Genomic DNA, 16,635 nt, shown 5'->3' with positions numbered 1-16,635 from the left:
GATAGCTTTTTGATAGACTGAGAAGCAAAATAGTTTATCTTAATGTCTTGAAAATTTTATGAAATGGCTTCAACGATCCACTGTGCATTTGTGTGACACTAAAGATACAAGTGGTTTGCCAAGGAAAAGATATATTAACATTGTGAGTGAAATACAAATTTATTACAACCATAAAATATAGCCTAAAGGTTTCATTCAGCAATAACCTAACTGAGTCATGGAACCAAGTTTGAGGATTTTTATTTTGGTTAAAGGCATCTACATGCCCAACAAAAGAGCCTTCCTTTAATTAAGAAGAAGCAAGCATTGATCAGACCGTCAAATCTCAGAGGGAAGGTAGGGGAGGGGAAGGGTAATGGGGAGAGATCAACCAAAGGACTTGTATGCATGCATATAAGCCTAACCAATGAACACAGACACCAAGGGGATGAGGGCATGAGTGGGGGTATTGGGGAGGTAATGGAGGGATAAGGACACGTATGTAATACCTTAATCAATAAAGAAATTTTAAAAAAAGAGGAAGCAAAAAGATATGACCACCTCCTCTATTTTTTTCTTACATAGAGCTCAAGGTAAAAGAAGTATGTGTTTGAAAGTTAGACTCTTCCCAACAGGGTTAAATTTAACCAACACATGGATGATAGTAAGGAGACATGTAGGTGAGATATATGAAGACACCTTTTGGAATGACCTGGAACAAATAGGTGATCGCCCTGTTTCATGCTGTGGATTTGTCTGCAGGAGTAACAGGAGAAAAAGGCATGTTTGCAATAAGTACATTGAGGCATGCTGACTGAAATGTGATATTGTTTGTTGGATGTCTCTACTTTTGTCTAAACTTCAGAAACTATTTCATTGTTCTGTGAGAAGAGCAGAAGGTCTTGAGTTCGGTGATTGGTTATTGTTTCGAAAAGGAAAGAAAATTACCTTTCATTTTCTCTCCTTGGCGTTAAGTCCCCAGTGGAGGTTCAGAGGACATTTCAAATCACAGCAACTGCATCAAGGAACTTTTAAATCCGTTACTTCTGACTAAGGTTTTACAATGTTCTCACCATCTTACCAAAGACTGCAAACAGAAGTCTACAAAAACAGTTTTTGCAAAAATGCTGGGATGTTTCCACTTGCTTTGAACTCCTAAGAAAAATCAGTTTCTTGCCTTTAAGGTTTTTATCAAAAGGAATTTTGAAGCCTGTCCTAGATGAAGCCTTGGATTTTGCCACAAACCAATACAGAATTTAGAAGAGTGCTTACTATGAAAACCTCATGCTGCATGCATTTCATTCTATAAAATTCAAATTATTAAAAAAAGACATGGTCATTATGTGCCATATACTGTGCCAGGGGCTCAGCTACAACCTGGAACAAGAGAAAACCAGTTGTTGCGAGGATACTATCGCTTACAATCTAATGGAAGAGATCAAACTATCACAGTTTAGGTAGGTTAAGTGCTATAACAAATACCCAACATTTTTAATGGCATAAAGAACTGAAATGTAATTCTCATTTACATGCAACTCCAGTGCCAATAGACATCCCTAATCAGGACAGGGTGATGGATGGCCATGTTATTAACATTCTAGTATGAATATTAGTGGGGATGGGGAAGGGGATTATCCTAAGAGCTGTAGCTGAAGGGCCAGGCTTTTGCTACCCTTATAGATCTTTTCTCCTCCAGGTCCTCAGGGTTTCTTCCTATAGATAGTGAACATCAAATGAAGGAGCATGTATGAGATGGTTTTAAGCGAGGCCTGCTAGTGCCAAGATTTGTATCTAGCTGTATCGCATCGGGAAGAATTCAATCACATACATACACATATCTACAAAATACAGTCCAGCTCAGTAACAGGAAGTAAAAGGAAATAGTTTGGTGAATAACTGGCCAGTTTCTGTGATACAAATTAATGTGATAATATGTGGTAAGGTAATGTGATAATGTGATAAGGAAGTACACAGAGTTGTTGCAGCATCTAAGAGCTACATCTAAGTGAAGTATGGAGGGGACAAGGTATAAGGAAGGCTTTCTACATGAGATGATAATTTCTCTGGAAACTGACAGAGAAATGCATTGAACATGTGGGAAAGAGTTGACAAAAAAAGTGGTCTTGGTCTAGACAGAAGAAAATAATTCTGAAAACAACAATCATTAGGGTAAGCTTTAATCCTTATAAAATGATTCTATGGAGGAATTCAGACATAGCGCCTTTTTATATGTTTCAGAGGTGTAGATTTTTAAAAAATTAATGAGTGGGTTTTTTTTTACATAAAATTAGTACTTATAAGATTTACAATTCTTCTGTGCTAGCTAGTCCCAGGAAGAGTAGGAGACAAGAATTTGCTTTAGCTTGGCTGCCCATGTTTAAGTGATTTCCTTAACATCCAGTTCCATAAAGACCCAAAAGTGAGAAATTTGAAATGTATTGGGTAATTTCAGGAAGCAACAAACTAAGACATTCAGTAGACTTGATGAAATAGATGTAGCAAAAAGGCAGTTTAGCCACTTCATGTTAAATAAGAAAGCCTGAATTCAAAATTTTAATGAACAGTCAAAATCTACAGCTTTGTAGCATGTGAAGAAAAGAAATGTCCATGTTGATTTGACATTTTACTCTTTCAATTAAACATGTATCACATAAAATTTCTAGCAGTTTCTCATTAACCTTTTTGCTTTTTCCCCTCTCTGTCTCAATCCCTCCTAAAAAGGGGGATGGCAGAAATATAACATCTTGAAGACCATTTAGGGTTTGAAATACTTTTAAAAACAATTTTTTTATTTCTTTCTAATCAGGCTTTGAACTTCCTGAGGCCAGGGACTGTCTGGAAGCACCTACAGTGGCTAGCATAAGGTAAGTCTACAACACATCTCAACCCCTTCTTTCTTTGGGTCCTAACACTCAATGTAGTGCCTTGATATGTATGTAGTTGGTACTCAACAAATACTGTTGGATGGATGGACAGAATATCCAAACAATATATTCTTTTCACCCGGTATTCCTCATAAAATATGCTAAGAATGAATTCTTCTTAACTGTGGATGATTAGTTTTTCTTTTAAAAATAGAATTACCACATACTCAAACTAGTGGAATAAGTAGGAAATGATATGTCAATGAGGGATTTATTTTTCAGTTCTGATTCATGAATGTGTGGGAAATCTAACAATGAGTTAAAGTTTGGAACTGGAGTAGCAGATGTCTGTAGATTTAAACATTGATTGAATTTATCTGCTGCTGCTATGAAACTGTTGGCCCTCAGGGATGGTCTTGCCTATAGACTCTATTTTGGTTCTTCTGGAAGCTATGAAGCTATTTATTGGTAATGGGGGAATAAAGTGAAAAAGCAGATTTTCAAACAGATTAACAAATTTTTAAATATTTAATCTCTGTTAAACAGTAATAGTTATGTTATGCATTCAGTTCTCACTACTTTGCAAGAAATGTTTTGCTATTAAGACAGGTTTGTTTACCTTACATGACCTTGTTATAAACATTTTATTTTATTATAATAGCACTTTTTGATGCAATTACCTACCAAGTGTATTTTTCTTGCTTGTTGCAGCTTAATAGTGTGCTTCTAATCTTAAAATGATGATTCTTTGACATAAGTAACTCTGATGCTTTCTCTCTAAGATATTTGATCTACTTCCTAACTATTTTAAACTATTATCTGGTAAAAACCTATGAAGAACTATAAAACAAATTCAAATCACTTTTTATTGATGGTTGTAAATACACAATTTGTAAATAAAGTTTACAAAAAGTTCCTAGCATACTAGAATACTCTTATCTGCTAAAAATGTTGCATCTTCAGCTTAAAGGAAAAAAAATACCATCTTCCATATTCCCTGTGAACTTCAATTTTGGGTTGATGCCTCTTATAACTCTAAGGAAAAATAAATACATATCTGTGTATAGAAATGGTACACAAAATCCTTCAGAGACCGGGATGCTTTTGAAGTCAAGAATTAAACACGAGAGATACAGGATTGCAGTAATGTTATTTTAGGCATTCAGGCAGGTTCCCCTTTGGCTTCTCATTGTTGCTTTTTTATATGTTGTGATTCAGCTCAGCATCACAAAGCTTTCTTGGATACCCCCAGTCAAAATGATGTCTTCTTCTAAACTCCTGTGTGTCTTTGCTCATACTCCCTGAAGATTTTAATCATTCTGCTTTATGGTTCGGCAATTTGTATAGAATCAGTTCCCATTTTCTGAGCACATTATGTTCCAGAGTTAATTTAAAAAGCAGTTTTTATTTCTTTGGAATCCAAAGTACTTGTTTCCATAGTACTAATAATACAAATAATGCTTCTATTTTCTTTTTAGGTTCTAGTGCTCTCTGAGCTACTGCCTATAGAAATATTTCAAATATACCTCTACTGATGGCATTGCTTCTTCAAAATACATTATATCTATTGTAAGGGGCAAATTACATAGATTCTAAACCTAGACTTGTCTGAATTCTATGCTACTTACTAGCTGTTAGGCAAATTATTCAAATATGTTTATCTGATATTTCTCCTCTTTAAAATGGAGAACATCATACTGCCTACTTCCTATGTCTGTTGTGAAGACTAAATTCATTGACATATGAATGTGCTTTAGAACAGTCCCTGACACATAGTAGGGGATATATAGGTGTTATCATTATTACTTTCATTGAAACTTGGAGTATCAGGAACTTAAATGCCCACATAGAAGCATGTTTAAGTGTAGAAATAGTTCATATATTTTAGAAGTTCACCCTCTAGAGACAGAATAGATACTTCAATCACAGAACACAGTATCTCATGATCAGAAAGAACATAACTAACTACCCTTCCATAAAATACAAATGAAATGCTTTTTTTGTCTACTTGTATTTCCAAGATGAATAAAAATAGAAACAGAATATATAACCATATTCATCTCATCACAAAAATGAAAGTAAAACTAGCAGCTATTATTATTGATATTATTTATTGAGTCCTTACAGTGGTTCTCAACCTTCCCAATGCCACGACCCTTTAATACAGTTCCTCATGTTGTGGTGACCCCCAACCATAAAATTATTTCCGTTGCTACTTCATAACTGTAATTTTGCTACTGTTATGAATCGTAATGTAAATATCTGATATGCAGGATGTATTTTCATTGTTACAAATTGAACATAATTAAAGCGTAGTGATTAATCACAAAAACAATATGTAATTATATATGTGTTTTCCGATGGTCACGACCCACAGGTTGAGAACCGCTGCCTTAGGATGTGCCAAGCATAAAGTGAAGGACTCTACATGCAATCCTCATGTCCTCCCATTACAGAGGAAGAACCTGATAGTCAAGGAGGCAAAGGTCACAGCTAATGAGAGTTAGAACAAGAATCCCAAATTCAACCTTTCTGACTTTTGAATCTCATCTGATTTCCACCCTACCACATGCAATGCTCTGAATCAGGTCCAAAAGTACTAGTATTTTTCAAATTAATATTTATATATTCCAATGTCTTCTTCTGCCACTTAACAAATCTACCTTGTTCTTTCTAATCCTGTCTTCTACATGTTGTCTATAAAAATATCATAAGACATATTGTCAAACAGTTGGGGAAAGCCTAGTACACTTTATTTTTTTACTAACACACTTTATTTAGTGCATTCTGTTTGATCAGTATTCCCCCAAATGTCTTTTTTAAATGTATTTTTATTGATTTCAGAGAGGAAGGGAGAGGGAGAGAGAAATAGAAATATCAGTGGTGAGAGAGAATCATTGATTGGCTGTCTCCTGCACGATCAGGGATTGAGCTAACAACCTGAGCATGTGCCCTGAACAGGAATCAAACCTCTTGATTCATAGGTCAACGCTCAACCACTGAGTCACCATGGCCAGGCTTCCCCAAAGTATCTTGTCTTCCGTTGAGATTATCAGCACACTTAGCAGTGTTGCTTTAAGACACTGCATTAGAAACTCTCTTTTCCCATTCATGAATATTGTATCATCAGTCATGAATGCAGTCATCTAACTCTAACATATGACAAAACATTGAACTTTTTTATCTTGCAAAAGAAAAGATAGCGTTCTTATGTAGTGTACCCTTTATCCCCTCAATATACTTAACCTTTATTTTTGATATGTATATTATGTGCAATGCACATGGCACACATCTCATTGACTCTTCACAGTAAACCTCTGAGGCCTATACAGTGGTGCCTTGACTTATGAGTGTCCCAACTAACGAGTTTTTCGAGATACAAGCCATCTCTCAGCCGATTTTTTGCTTTGAGTTGTGAGCTAAAATTTGGGTTACGAGCCAGCTTCAGATACCCCACCATTAGTTGGCACAGCGAATGTCACAGTGAACGCCACAACATCAGCCCAGCATCACGTGTCTCACTCGTTCACTTTTTTATTTGACATACGAGTAATTTGAGTTACGAGCTCCATCACGGGATGAATTAAACTCGTAAGTCAAGGCCCCACTGTACTTTAATGATCTCCATGGTAGGATAAGAGACCTGAGAGCTAGAAAAATCAAATATCTCGTCAAATTTACTCGACTAGTAGTAGTATCAGGGTTTGAACACAAGTGAAACGTCAAATATAACAGTTCCCACTGTTCTACAATGACCCCTGATTACTTTCAGTTCAGAGAACCCAAGGCATCTCACTAGAGGGCAAATGCATAAGGCTTCCATGCCCCTGACAGTTCCTCCTTAAGTGTCTAAATCAGGGGTGGGCAACCCCTGGCACACGTGCCAAACATGGCATGCCAGTAACTTTTGCTGGCACGGGAACCCCTCTTTTATAATTTTCCATTTACAATTTTTTTCTTAATATCAACTTTTTTATTTTTCAGATAAATTCAGTGTAGGTGCATCTTAGGTAAATAAATAATTTCACATAACATGTATACATTAAAAAATGTATTTTTCATCATCATATACTGTGTTTTTGTTGCTCGAATGAATTTTATTATTTCTTCAAGGTTCTTCACATATGTACACTTTAAGAAATATCAAGTAGGAGTAACATGTCCTCAAAAAATTAGGGTTGGCACGCAGAAGAATTTTGAGTCAGAGATTTTGCTGGTTTTGGCACGCACTCACAAAAAGGTTGCCCACCCCTGGTCTAGATTGTAAACTTTTTGAAAGGAGTGTCTGTCTTCTTACGTCTTTGTAATTCTCACAATATCTAAAAAAATGCCTAGACATCGTGTACAATTAATAAATGAATGAATGAGAGCATTATGGGATATCTAAGATACTGTCAGTGATGAATATACTAATCTATAATTAAAGGCTCAAATCTTTTGCCTTGGGACTATTGACCAAGCTCAGTTAATTTGGTTAAATAAACTATCTCTTTCATATATTGTCATTGTCACATTTCATGATTGGATCAAGCTAATCTTAGCCAGAAACTGCTAAAATATCTGAATTTAGAAATGCAAAAACATGTGGGGTGAACATAATATTATTGTGGGTTTCCTGGCCAACTGCTTGGCTTATTTTGGCAAGTGCAGTTTAGTTTCTTATGTATGATGACATTTGAGTATATGCTGTGCAGTATCATGTTTTAATATGGACCAATGCTAATGCCTATAAATAGTTCACATTAAGTGTAAACTTCTGGAATTTTAATTAATGTTTGGGATCTCATCAATTAAGAAAGTCAGACATGGTAGTTTTGGTAAAGAAAAAAAACTACTAAGTTTTCTTTACCTAATTTTAAGAAGTGTTTAAAAGTCTTGACTAGCACTATTTTGGATAAATAAACCAGAGTTGCTTACTAAGGCACCCTATGAAGTGATCCTGATTTCATTTATTTTTCATAATTAACAGTGCACATACAAGGGATATAGCCAGATCTCAACTAGAGATTTTTTATTACAGCATTAATGTGACAATTTCAGGTAACAAGTTAATCTAATTAAAGGAAGGCTAATTGTTCATGCAGACTCTGTGGTCAGAAGAAAACTCAGCAGGACATTCTCTGAACATTCTGCTTGAGAGAGTTACATTTTTTTCATTTAGGAGTGGCAACCAAGACTCTCATATTATATACATAACATTTAAAAGACGTATTTAAATGATTTACTAGGACGATAGTGTAGGAAAGATAATAGGTGTAATTGTATGATTTATAGGGGGGTTGACTAAATGCTTTCTAGTTTCAAAAGTTCTTCACCATGAGTAGAGTTAGAGGTTGACTCAATATGTCTACATTTGTATGGTCAGAGAACATTAGAATTAAAATATACCTTCGAGACTCCAGGCCATGTATTGTACATGACAAATTTAGACCCAGAAAAAATAAACGACCTGCTGAGATCAAATAGATATTTGGTAGTATATCTGTGACTGAGGTATTTACTCTGCATTTAAAACATATTGTCCTTCAATGGAAAAAAGAAAAGAAGGAAGGAAGGAAGGAAGGAAGGAAGGAAGGAAGGAAGGAAGGAAGGAAGGGAGGGAGTGAGAGGGAGAACAGAAAAAAAAAGAAAAGAAAAATTAACACATAAAATCTAGGGAAGGTCACATAGTTCAATCTCCTCTTTTGGAAGCTTCCTCGTGACAGTCAGGCAGCCTCCGATTAAAATTATACATGAACCTCACTTTTATTATTGGGTAGTTATAATTGCATGAAATGTCTTACATCAATAGAAAATCTAACTGCCTTTATTTCTTCCTTAATCTTCTGTCATCTACGTAAAATATCCATCCCTCCTTCAACCATTCCTTTTATGACATGAGTTTCATAAGTTGCATCTTCTGATGCCTCCTCCTAGCACATCAGTAAAACATTTCAGGTTGACGCCTAGAATTAAACCCAGTGTGACACATGGTATCTGGAGACTACCATAAGTATGTGGAAAGGCTACTATTATCTCTTGGTCTAACCACTGCTGGTTTTTAAATTAATTGTGCTTGTATAGTTGTGCTTATGTATCAACTAAAGCCTAAAGGTGTTTCTCACATGGGCGACTATAAGTAGGGGGCTCATGTACTTACATGCTAATTAGTTTGTTTACTTTTATCATTTCTAAGTCGAGATTGACAGGATAAACATGACTTTTTGCTATCATCATCATTGTATTTATCAAAAAGTCTATCAGTTTGGAATATTTGAGTTGCTCAAAAAAGCCATCATAAAAAAAATAAGTCTAATTGGAGTTCATAATGACACAAAAATAAAACAAGTAGTATAAAGTAAATCATAAAGTAGTTATGTTAGCCCTAGCTGGTTTGGCTTAGTGAATAGAGTGTCAGCCTACAGACTTAAGGGTCCCAGGTTTGATTACAGATAAGGGCACATACCCGGGTTGTGATCCCCAGTGAGGGGCATGCAGGAGGCAGCCAATCAATGATTCTCTCTCATCATTGATGTTTCTATCTCTCTATCTCTCTTCCTTCCTCCCTGAAATCAATAAAGATATTTTTAAAGTACTTAGGCTATATACACCATAACATACCTGCTGTTCAAAGGGAGGGGCTTAGAGACTCAACTATAAAAGACCACCCAGAATTTAATTTAAAATGTTATCTTAAAAGTGGTGTCTCTTTTTTTGGAGATCTCCAGAATTTGGGAACTAAACTGTACCCATGGTATTTGGTTCTGTATTTTTAAATGTGAGTTTTGCTAGTATCTGACCTATTTCTTAAATACTCAATGGAATGAAGATGGGTACCAAGGATGGACTGTGTTGAACATGGGAGAGTTGCCTGGGTCAAGGGCAATATATGAGATGGGTAGTAACAAAACAAGAGCACATAAGATGGGTAGTGTTCCTTAAAACAGGCAGTGAGGCCCAGCCGGCATGGCTCTGTGGTTGAGTGTTGACCTACGAACCAGGAGGTTCAATTCCCAGTCAGGGCACATGCCCAGGTTTGGGCTCAGTTGCAGGCTCGAGGGACATGCAGGGGGCAGCCAATTAATGATTCTCTCTCATCATTGATGTTTCTGTCTCTCTTTCCCTCTCCCTTCCTCACTGAAGTCAATAAAAATATCTTTTTTTTTAAAGAAACAGGCAGTTTTGAGTCCTAAGTTTATAAGAATTATTAAGACTAGCTTTTGTTCTTTTTACAAATATGCCTTGTGTGATATTACATAGTTTATTATCACATATTTTAGGGGTTACTTATGCTTGTGGTATATGGTGTAAACATAAAGATAATAGTTTATAAAAAATCTCATTTTTAAAATATCTTGAGCACATGAAATGGTTAAAATCTTAAAAACAAAACAAAAACAACTTCTGAATCTGATTCCAGGTTTTCTTATGCAGAACTGTATTTTTTAAATCATCTTTTAAAAGATCAGAAATCATCTATAGTTATTGAATGAGATTATGAAATATGTACTCTTTTTTTTGGAAACAACTGCCTTCAATTTACCTGAGATCTTAATACTGCTGCAATTTAAAAGCATAATAACGCCAAGAGAGGTCTGTGTGTGTATAATATTTTGTTCTCAATCACAAGGATTGAGTTTCTGAAAACCCTTGAGGTAGATAAATGCACACATTAGAAATATGTAATTTCTAAAGTTATACTTGCACCAATACAAGTTTGTATAAATAATTTTATCTTGATTAAAATTAAGTAAAATAAAGACATAGATGTGATAATTGGTATATCTTAAATAAGTAATTGTAGGTATACACAAAGTCCTTTTTTCATTCATCTGTTTATTGAATTAGCTAGTCACTACCTTAGATGATGGGGATGCAAAGATGAAAATAATAAATGATACCTCCCCTCCTCTCTGAAATCAATAAAAAAATATATATTTTAAAAAAGAACGACACTGATTGAAAGAACCAGGTAGCTGTCTATGTGCCAAACCCTTTGCTAGTCTATCAGCGGTTCTCAACCTGTGGGTCGCGAACAATGAAAATACATCCTGCATATCAGATATTTACATTAAGATTCATAACAGTAGCAAAATTACAGTTATGAAGTAGCAACGAAAATAATTTTATGGGTGGGGGTCACCACAACATGAGGAACTGTATTAAAGGGTCGCGGCATTAGGAAGGTTGAGAACCACTGAGACAGATAGCCAGTTAAATAAACAATTATAGGAGAGTGCAAGTATTTGCAAAATATGGGAAGCACAGGAGTTTGTAATAAGGTTGCTTAATCTAGTCCGAAGGGGCTTAGAGCATGGTTTTATCCTCCATATTAACACCCAACTATTTAGTTAAGTCCACTACATGCATTTCTTTCTTCAAGTTGCTAGTACACTAGACTTATTATATCATACATGTGAGTTACCTGAGTTAGTGACAACATTAGTAACTACTCAACAGATCACCCTAAAGCATGAAGCTTGGTTCTATCCCTCTCCCCCTCCAAAGTATCCTTAGCACTTGTCCAGTCACATAACCTGTAATATTTTTTAAGTAACAAATAAATGGCATTTCTAATTCTAACCTTATTTTTGCTACAGATCAGTAAGACAGCCATGAAGAATTAACACACCTTTGTATTTTGTAGAAATTTAGTCTATGAACTTTCCTTATAGGCTCTATGACAAGAGAATTACATCACAGATTCTATTAAGGATTTCATAAATATACAAACACATATATGTGTGTGTGCGTTTAATAATCCTGATCTTAGTACCACTTACAGAAAAGTAACTTTCTCCTCCTTGACACATTCACTTGAAATCTTTCTCTCCTTTCTTGTATCAATACTTTTACAAAATTATAATTCCCATATTTGACATTGTGATGTATGCTTTTCATATATTCACAATTGTTTTCCCATTTATAAACTTTCATTTACCACTCTTGTGCAAACATTGATTTCAAAGCTTTCAAATTTAGGACCACTAGAACCATTTCTTTCTCTCTTTCTTTTTCATGATCACTCCCTTTACATGAGGGAGAGAGGTTCTTCTTGCTAATTCCCTGTGAAATCAAGTATTACTTTGTTCATGCTGAAGAAAAAAGAACAATAATGATTTTAAATACATTTTAATGTGAATATAATACTATAATCAGAATTACTCCATCCCACACCAATTTTCCCTTCAGATTTTCTAGAGAAAAGGAATTGGTCTGGCAGCATACAAGCACCAAGGTATGGATCTATGAAAGTGATTAACCTCTTAATGCCCCATTTAGCTTCTCCCATTCCACAAGAATCAATGATAAACACACCCATCCATTTTATGTTGATCATTAAAGCAGAGAGTTAACATGAAATCTTGTCCCTCTTTCAACTGGCTAATGTTTTGTCTTTAAACTCTGTAAGTTTATATTCTTCTAAGAAGATGGTGCCCCTGCTCCGTGATGCACAGTCGGCAGCTGCTTGTCAAACTTCCCTGGAGAGCTGGCTGCACCTATTATGATGTAGGGGAATCCATGCTCCACTTCAACTTCTACTTGAAAGTGCCACCGACACCACTCTTCCCCAGAATGGACTTAATTCCCCAGATCCAAATGCTGGCTTATTGTCCTTCTGGGTCACGTGTCTCCCCTCCTGCTCTCATCCTGCAGTCAATTGTTTTGAGATAGCTTGGGAAGTCTGAGGTTGAGAAATGATGAATTCTTGATGCTCTCTTCCTTCCAATTTTCCTACGTTGGAGAGAGACCATCAGTAAGTACATATTCATTATACCTAGTGCATTCCTTTTGGTTAAACTGTCTTTCTAAGGCTTTTTGTTTTCTAAGCATCCACTTAACCACAGCAGTGAAAGAGTGAAGCTGCTTGTTGCCTTCTATTGAAAATTAGGCTTTGGCCCTAAGCCAAGCTGCCTGAGCTAGCACTAATATAATTCACAACTGGAAGAAGACAATCAATTAATCAATACTGTAATTTGGAACTGACCATGGTAGTAACACTCACAGCTATTAGACTCAACTGACTGACACCATTTAGGATTAATGAGGTAGCAAGAGCAGGCAAACCAAAAATTCATTTAAAGACTTTCCCCCTAAAATCAAACTACCCACCCTGTTTTGTTATTTATTTCTTGTTTAGTGAAATCTAATGTAAGTGAGAATTTGAAGGACAAAGACTCTTACCCACTACTGTGATTTTGAACAAGAATTGTAATGAATCTTCAAAGTATGGATTTCAGAAAAATATTTCAATTCAGTGTTAGAATCTTCTGAAAAATCTGAAAACATGACCTAAAATGACTTTTCTGATGTTATTTGGGCATTACTTGATCCAATCTTATATAATGAAATATTGGTGTATTTGTTATTTAGATAAATAAACAACCATCTTTTAAACTGAAAAACTTTAAAAATAAAAAGAAAAAACATCATTATGGCTCACTCTGTTTTAATCGCACAATAGAATAAATACAAATATAAAAATACACAGGACCTGTGGCACTTGCAAGAAACAACCAATATTAACTCCTCCCAGGCCTGTCTGGCAGAGCCATCAAGTCTTGCAGATCTTATTAACAAGACAATGTTCCCCTAAAGCAGCGGTTCTCAACCTGTGGGTCGCAACCCCTTTGGGGGTCGAATGACCCTTTCACAGGGGTCGCCTAAGACCATTGGAAAACACATATATAATTACATATTGTTTTTGTGATTAATCACTATGCTTTAATTATGTTCAATTTGTAACAATGAAAATACATCCTGCATATCAGATATTTACATTACGATTCATAACAGTAGCAAAATTACAGTTATGAAGTAGCAACGAAAATAATTGTATGATTGGGGGTCACCACAACATGAAGAACTGTATTAAAGGGTCGAGGCATTAGGAAGGTTGAGAACCACTGCCCTAAAGCCATTGGCTGCGTATTTATCATGATGTGTCATTAAGCTAACCAGGAAGTCTGTGCCTTTTTTGTTGCTGTTGCTGTTTCCTTGAATTGAGCATATATAGGCTCTGAGGCCTCAGACTATAGATAACTGTTATAATGTGTCTAGCCTGAAATCTCAAAAGCCAGCTGAAGGTAGTTAGACATGGTCATAGATTTTTGTTTTTGAACTAAAAAACAAAATACAAAAGAATCTTCTATAGCCCTGGCTGGTGTACTCAGTGGTTAGAGCGTTGGCTCACATATCCAAGAATCACCGGCTTGATTCCTAGTCAAGGGCACTACCTGGGTTGCAGATCCAGTCCCCTGTCCTGGCCAGGGCACATGCAGGAGGCAACCAATCAATGTGTCTCACATCGGTGCTTCTCTCTCTCTCCCTCCTCCCTCCCTTCTTTCACTCTGAAAAGCAATGGGAAAAATATCCTTGGGTGAGGATTAACAACAATAAAAAGAATCTCCTGTAATCTGGCAGAAAACAGGAAGGAATGTAGCTGTACATTTTATATCAACATATATCTGAGAGATGTGCTTTGACCAGGAACATAAAAAAATTCATGGAGACAGTATCTATAATAAGAACAGATCTCCATTTTTTAGTTGAGATATAATTGACATATAGCATTATATTTGCTTCAAGTATACAACATAATGATTTGATATTTGTATATATTGTGAAATGATCACCACAATAAGTCACTGATTTCTAATTGGAAAATTCAGTATAAACTTATTTCACTTTGTTCTCTTAATTTTATTATGACAAACTAAAGAAAAGTACTTGAAATATAGTCTTGGGATTTAAATTTTCTTTCTAAGTATTTGCCATATTAATAAGCAAAAGGACTTTGAAAATATAAAAATCCTCTTAGTATTATATCAGAGACACTGAATTTAGAACCTTTAATCTGGTCTGGAGTTGGTCGGAAGTCAAAATAAAATTCCCTGTAGTGGGACCTGTGTATATATTATCTGTAGTGTTATTTTAGATCCTAGAAAATAAAATATAATTTTTGAAATATCATAAAACATTTGAATGAAAGAAGTTAAAGAAAACAGAGGTAGCTAAGATTTGCTAAGAAAACAGTGCATTAGACAAAATGGTAACATTCAGTTAGAAGGTTAATGTAATTTTACCCATAGTGGTTTCCACTGAGATGAATATATATGCTTTATGGAATCCAGTGGTTGTTTCAATAGTAGAAACATATATTCTAAGTAAATGGCATTTTATAAAAGAGAGCACATGTCCAATTTAATACATCATTTTTTATTATAGAGAGACACAGGAAGGCATTAATTTCATTCTACTTGCCTAAACAGTCAATAATGAAATCAAAATAAATTTTAATTTTAAAAGGGCATACTTTTAATAAAGAAATTATTTTGGATCTTATTCAACTTTACCCTGTAGTAAATACACTCTTATCTTTCAGAAAACAGAGCATAAAGTTCAAAATGAACAATTATATTTATTGCTTGTTGGCCTTTTTCTGCCAAAAACAAAAAAAATCAAATAATTCTTCTAAAGCTTACAAAGTTGAAAAAGAAACATATGGAAACATCTAATAAAAATTAAACAATGAAATAGTCAAGGCAGTACAAACTGACCAGTGTTTGTTTTAAGGTTTCTTGTTTACTTATACATATATTTCTTTATTTTCAACTTTATTTTAACTAAAACACTTTGAGCCAACTTGAAAAATATATTTTATTTTTATGATATGTTATTTCAAAGGAACTTAAGGAAGCTTTTGAAAAGTCATGAAATACAGTAAAATAAAATAAATTTAAAGTTGCTAAAAAAATACAGAAAATATAATAAAGACAAGAAACTAAGATAAAATCTAAAAGATAAAAAACGGCAGACAAAAGTTAAAAAGTCACTTTTGCACATTTAACAAACAGTTGGGGCAACACCGTCTGCAGCATTATTTTGCAGCGTCTTATACAAAGGCAAATGCCAATCTAAGCTTTCTGGGGCAAGGGTCAGTGGCCTTTTCTACAAAGGGTTACATTGCACCTGTATTAGACCTTGGGAGTCATAAAGACTCTGCAGCAACTCTATCGTTTTATCTGAAAACAGTCATATGTAGAACGTAAATGACTGGACATGACTGTGTAACAATGAAACTATTTATAAAAATAGGCAGTGGACCACATTTACCCACGGGCTGGAGTTTGTGCAATCCTCTTTTGGAAACTAAAGCAAAGATAGAAAGAGTCAGTTACCTAATTTTAAGATTAAAGTCTACTCCGAAGAAGCATAGTGTTTTGTGTGTGTGTGTTTTGATGCGGACGCTCACTGAGGGAAGCGTGGCCGTGAGCAGTGTGAGTTACATCTCTACAATAAGACCAATAGCTTGTCTCCTGCGCATCTATAAAATGAGTGTGAAACTCAGCACAAGGTCAATTTTTGGTCTTTTGTAGACAAAAGCAAATGACCATACTGTTTATTTTTTAATTGGATATTATAATAAAGGCATTTTATACTTTGGGGTCTTTTTTCTTCTTAAACTTATTTTGCTTTTTTTGTTTGTCTTTATTATTAAATAGAAAAGTCACTCCTTCATCCATCGCATGTGAAACAATACACTAGGTTGCATTGCATTTTAAAAACTGAGAATTACATTAGTGTTACAACATACATGTGCATTACTCTAAGAATGGTGAAGGGACTAGGAAAGAAATTACAATCTGCTATGGGAGACGGGCATTTAAACAAAGAAAGTGTGATGAATGTTGTCATATGAAAAGGCATAAGTTCTGGCTTTGTACCCTGGTGGTGAGTTTCGGGTCCACTGTTTATCAACAATGTGATCTTTAGCATATGCCTTAATGTCTCCGAGCCTTGGTTTCTTCAT

The 16,635-nt window shown here is 35.1% G+C and overlaps 1 protein-coding gene across 25 annotated transcripts in view; it reads left to right on the top strand.

Annotated features, from left to right (window-relative positions):
• The window catches only part of PTPRD (protein tyrosine phosphatase receptor type D), a 2,083,672-nt gene that overhangs the window by 1,260,318 nt on the left and 806,719 nt on the right, over positions 1-16,635 (top strand). For all 25 annotated transcript variants that reach the window (XM_070431651.1, XM_070431673.1, XM_070431672.1 and 22 more), the window contains one exon: positions 2,786-2,843. The gene's annotated coding sequence lies outside the window, so the exon portion shown is untranslated. The remainder of the gene's footprint in view (positions 1-2,785; positions 2,844-16,635) is intronic.

Source organism: Myotis yumanensis, unplaced genomic scaffold (genome assembly GCF_028538775.1).
Source record: "Myotis yumanensis isolate MYYU_CA2020_CCGP unplaced genomic scaffold, mMyoYum1.0.hap1 SCAF_12, whole genome shotgun sequence".
NCBI lineage: Eukaryota > Metazoa > Chordata > Mammalia > Chiroptera > Vespertilionidae > Myotis > Myotis yumanensis.
Note: the sequence above shows the minus strand (reverse complement) of the source record. Positions and strands in the feature narration are given on the sequence as shown.